Below are 6,000 nucleotides of genomic sequence, written 5' to 3' on the forward strand. Positions count from 1 at the left end.
CGGGATTGAACTCACTTATCGACTAGTCGATGCATTGATTTTACCACTCCACAAAAATGGTTGTATCTTATCCGCCTATCACGTGTTTTGAAAACAACACGGACGTCTTGCTGAGATCAACAGGTGGTAGGGTTACATAGCAAACTCACAACGATGCCTCACGCGCGTGGGGATTTTCACTAAAAATGAACCCGGTAGCACGGCCACGGGCAATATATGCTAATGTATCCTTAAATATAACAACAGCACACAAATTCATCTGAAAAGGCACCTGCTAACGCTAGTTGACAAGCAGTTGAAAATCCTCATCGAAATCACCGAATGCCCTCCTGGAATAGTGAAGCATTTCAAAGACAAGCGATGGCCGATCCATGACCGGTATAATGTAAAAATGAACAGTTCGTCTCACCGCAGATAACAGACAACTCATGTTTCCCTAATTGTGGGCCTTTATCCAGCAGACGCATGCTTGCAACTTGTAATCCTCTGCTTGCTTCCACTGGCCACACTCATCCAATCGCAAATCACTGAGGCCTTCATGGACCGTTGGATATTCTAAAACTCTTTCAACAATCCATGGAACACAACTGCAGGTTTGCTAAAATACATTCTTGTAAGGCATTCCCTTGCCCAGTAGTAATCATACTGCATATCTTTTTTCTAGCAACCCATCAGTTGTGTTACGTGAATTGGTGTTGGGAGTTTTACAAGTGCATGAAATATGAAAATGACTGGATGAACAAACTGGGGACTGATTGATGAGTCCATCACCTTTGTGTCAAATACAACAAATCTGAAGAAGTTCAAACTCTAGTGAGTGTGTGTGTGGGGGGGGGGGGTTTAGGTCAAGGTCTTTTCTTGAGAGTACACTGGATGTTTGCGATTGGTTTCAAGAGACAAGAGGCGTGTAAGGTGAAGGCCACTGACTCGGGACCTTCTGGCCGGGCATTGGTGGCCCATCTGGGTTGGCATCGGCCAAACTTCGAGGCCAGATGTGTTGGCTCTAAACACAGACAATGAGGTGTGTGTGGTGCAGCGTTGGGTTGGTCGCACTGTGCCAGCGGCTGAGGCTGAAGGATAACAGGCTGCTGGCTAGTCAGCCCACAAGCTACGCAGCCTTGAGCAGGCCAGCAGATTGCTGGCCAGATAGAAGCCTTGCCTCTGGAAAAGCAGGTTGAGACCTTGGCCAATGGCCGGGAGCCCTTCCAAAATCAATGGTTCAAGTGAACGGTTTATATGACAATGAGCTCATCCAAATCAGCTTTCCATTTTTGTTTGTTTGAAACGGTTTCATATACAACAATCATCATACAGAACCCCCCCACCTCAACCCCCCCAAAAATATATAAAATATAATAAAACAAACAAAAAAACAAAAACAAAATTTGTACTTATACTAAATGGCTTAGGGGTTGAAGTTGAAGTATAGTATGACAAACGCTTCTCTGCTTGTCTGTCTCTCATGTGTTCCTGGTCAGTGGCCTCCACTTGACATTGGGCGGGCATGTGCATGTCTGTCCCTTTCAGTGAACAATGTCAAAAATGATTGATTGACATTTTCAAAAGCTGGTTTGCAAGCTCCAAAATGCATTTGTCAGAGGTTGGATTTTGTTGGAAACAGTGTCCTGTGAAAGAAAGCCTATTGGATGTCAAATTTGCTTTTGAAAGAAGCATTCATTTGTTGAGTGTTTATGGAGAATGGATGGATTGATGGATCCATCATGAGCTAACACAAATAAAAATGTGTTTAATTACTGTGACAGTATGTTGCACAATACACAAAAGCACAAATCATAATTAAAGGCTTGATAAGGCGGACATCAGGCTACTGGTGGACTCAATTCTTGCATTTGTCCTTAATGAAATTGTAATTCAGACCATTAAAGAACGTGCTTGAATGCCACTCTTGCCTTATCAGCTGATGCCAAACAAAAAATAAACCTGCACTTGGGGTAGTTTTGTTCTCTTATAACTAGAGTATAATGAAAATTCCAAACCTACGATAACCGCGGCTGCGACCCCTTCACACAGCGACGTCTCAACCACACTTGAATTAGCCTGACAGTTGTTAACAGAACTACAGAAGGAAGAAACGCTGAGCAAACAGATGACTTTGGTACTGACCATTTTCACTGGTAAGAAAACCAAGCGAATGTACGAATAATGGGATGAAAATTTTGGCCCAAATAAACGTAAAAGGAAAAGAAAAATAAGGAAATAGCAATTGAAGGCCATAACCATTTTGGTGCTTCTTGTCTTACATGCAGCACTACATTACTCTGTACGCTGTACTGTATAATGCTTGTTTGAGTCAATTCGAAATTTCTGTATCAAGACAATTGGATCGATCATGCCGGGCAAGTGGATATCCAATATACAGGACAGACAAAAGATGTGGCTGTATATAGAGTCAACTACCCTAAAAAATTTAAAAACCTTATTTTCGTTTGTATTGACTTTCTACCCAAACATGATCAATATCTACGCTGTGCAGCCTGACTGACAGATGCCCAATGAGGCAGTGTTTGGAAAAGGTCTATTTGTTTTCAGCTGACAGGAGCCCCGCAGGGCTGCACCGAGAGAACTAGAGAGGGGGAAAAAAAAAAGAAAACAAGAGATGATGAAGGGGTGAGAAATACAGAGAGAGATTTCGCCAAACATAAAATGCACATTACCTATGATTCACGCACAGCTGCTGCTTGAGAAGAACCACAAAATTGAGGAAGGATACTTGGTCAATTTGACAAAGTAGGATCGTTTGCGAGCCTGTGAATTATTATAAGAGACAGCTGACAGGCTTTCAATTTAATTGGTGAGGTGAGATTCCCTCGCCCCATCATTCTAACAACATAATTCTCACCGTTGAGAGCAGAACACTTAAGCAGGCTAAAGAAGAAAACACCAGAGTCCTTTGTAATTGAATTGTCAGAAGTGTTGAGCGCAAGTACACTCACCAAAAAAAACTCACGCTAAAAATTAAGCTCGGCATTCAGGAGGAATTGAAGAAAATGACATCTATTCGAAATAACCAAATGTTGGCATGGCAAGCGATTAGGAAACGGTGATGTGCCTGAATACGAGGGACACCCTCAGTGCATGCATGTCGAAAGGTAGCGCAGGCATATATGTCTTCATTAGCTGTAACATGAACACCCAATCGTCCGTCAAGTTGTCATCCAGATGCCATTCGTTATACGGCGCAGTCCTGTTTACTGCCCGTGTCGAAGCACCAAGAGTGTATTAATGCTAGTGTCTTAGATGTCCAATCGGTAGTCCTCAAGATGTTGACGTCTCATTTTCTCATCAGTTTCCCTCTCGCCAACGAAAAAGGCTGTCAGGAACTTCACAAAACAACCTTGAGATGTTGCTGTGTCCCCCACGGACAGTCAAACAAGTTTCACCTCAGCTTACACACATGAACAGAGAAATCAGTTCAACACGCACACGCACACACACGCACACACACATTCCACTTGTGATCCGTGAGTTGAGGTGTCAGCAGTGTTAGCGCTGAGGTGTTCCAACTGGCAAATTCCTTTCATTGCTGAGCATCTTCCTTCAAAAAAAAAAAAAAAAACCCCAAAAAAACAGGACATTGTGACAAGTGCTTCAGCATTTGTTTGGCTGGCATCACTTTAAACTTCAAGCAGGATCGGTCAAACTACGGGAAAGTAAATTCGACAAACTTCATTTGATCCTGATTCGGATTCATAGCAGAAAATCATCACGCCGAAAGAATTATTCGGAGTTGAGGACACAGAGTCGGACTTTGAGGTGGACTTGACTCCATGCTGTAATGAAGAGTAATCATGTGGAAAGTGCCCATGAGCGGCCAATGATTAATAACGACATGTTGTACAAGGAAGTCAGTGATTGGAGATTATACAGTGGATCCCTCAGATTAGGCTCGTTGATTGGAGTGCTAAAAACTCACAGGGTCAAGTGTGCATTGCCTTGAAATGGATAAATGGGCTCCTAACTTCCATTAAAGTTCCTCTTTCCACACCCCCCCCATCCGCCCCCAACCTCTTCATTTGTATGCAAAGTCCAATCCCTTAGGCTCGCTTTCCCTGTCTTTAATTTTCAGCCATCTTTTTTTAATCAATTTTCTTTTATCTCTGGGAAGTTATTTTAATACTCCTACATCTTATTTCATTCTCAGCAAGACTGTGTGGGGATATCAATTATTCAATGGGGAGGGAGCTGAAGAATATGTTAATATTGATTAAGCTTTCGCCACACCTAAGACGATTACTCTCTCTTATCACTGTTACGAGGGCCATAGACCAGCGAATTAGAGAAGGCATGATACACTCAGTGCAATGTACACTGATGTACACAGAAGATCATTTGTGTTCCTTCGATGTTTGGTTGCGGGATTAAAAGCCAATTTATATAACCTTAAAGCAGTGTATGCGAGGCATCATCAGCATTCCGCATAAAATGCTTTGCAGCTTAACCTCTTTATTACAGCAAAGCAGAGCAATTAACCCGAGGGCAGGGAAAATTAAATACATGTTATGATTAGATGCCATCGCAAAGAAAGCAGATCTGCCATCTTTGCAACGAACAGAACAACAACAGCAAAAAAACGTCCCTGAAGAAAAAAAACAAAATTGAAAAAATAGCTCAACAATTTTCAGGTCTATGGGGGGAAAAAAAGTCCTTATTTTCATTTGACTCACATGCTTATTGGTATGGTCAGTTAAAAATCATATTGCTCTTAATACTGCACTAAATGGCAATCGGTAATGCTTATAGCCAGGTGAAAATAACCGACTTGGACTGGCTTCCCCTGTGCAAGGCTCACATATATGTACATAAGCCACAGCAAGACCATAACAATTGTACAATGTGTTCGTGGGAAAGTTAAGCTAGTGTGGTGCGCCGCATGGCTTTCCAATGTGCTCTCTCAGATAGTGTGGCATTTGTATCTCATTTCCCCAGAGCGGCGCGTGTTAGACAGCCATGAAGTGTCTCTCTGTCAGGGCACAAAGCCGCCAGTCAGAGGGTCGAGGGAAACGGGAAGGGAACAGAGGTGGGCGTTTGTGGGACAGAATGCCATTGTGTGTTCCAACAGGGCTCTCAGATATGCACGTGTTCAAGGAGCTAAAAGAGGCTTTGAAGTCAAAGGGCTGCCTCATGCATTCACAAATGCGTTTCCACCCACAAAGACGTGCAAGAAGGGAACTTGGTACGTGAACGCTACAGGTCCCACAAATGAAACACCGAAAGTAAATGAGATTCCCTTTGCACCTTGTAACCACCTCGCGTCCAAATCAAATCATATCTAACATTTTTTTTTTTTTTTTTTTCATGACCATTTGTGTGAGCCTAATAATAATCCATAATTCATCTTGGTGGCCACGCAGCGCATGCAATTCATGTCTACCGTGTTTAGTGGCAAAACCCTGGCGGGAGATGAGATGTGGCTTTGAAATAAAAAATGCAAGGGCTGTTACTCTGTTTTCCCACACAACCTCCAGCCCGCGTTGCAGATGTTTTATCGTATTCCGACAAAATAAACAAACGAGGAGGAAAAGAACGGGTGAAGGTGAGAAAGGAAGAAGGGAAGGACGTAAGAGAGACAGCTAAGTCAAGATTGAGAGCCCCCTGCTCTGCATTAATGCTCTGTTTGCCAGTCAGAGCATGCTCTTTCTTATGAGATCAGGCGGATGAAATGCATGTATGGATGAGTGTGTCCACACACTTACATGCCAGCGTACGCGGGTGTACACACCATCCCCGGTGAGATGAGGTTTATTTGTCAGTGATGCAGAGGTTCATCCATGATTAATAGTTTTGCCTGCTGAAAAGCGTGTTATTTACCATTAGCTACCTGTGGGACACTCGCATTGTGCGTTTCAGTCCATGGCGTGGGAATCACTCACTGCATTGTGTTTCAAACATGTTGACAAGGCCGGCTCACATGTCAACACGTGCGTGTGTGCATAGGGGTGTGTGTGTTTGTGTGTAAGGTTTGCTGTATTATGAGTAGCC

The sequence above is a fragment of the Filicampus tigris genome, chromosome 1, assembly GCF_054856515.1.
Source record: "Filicampus tigris isolate MCC_2025a chromosome 1, RoL_Ftig_1.0, whole genome shotgun sequence".
Lineage (NCBI taxonomy): Eukaryota > Metazoa > Chordata > Actinopteri > Syngnathiformes > Syngnathidae > Filicampus > Filicampus tigris.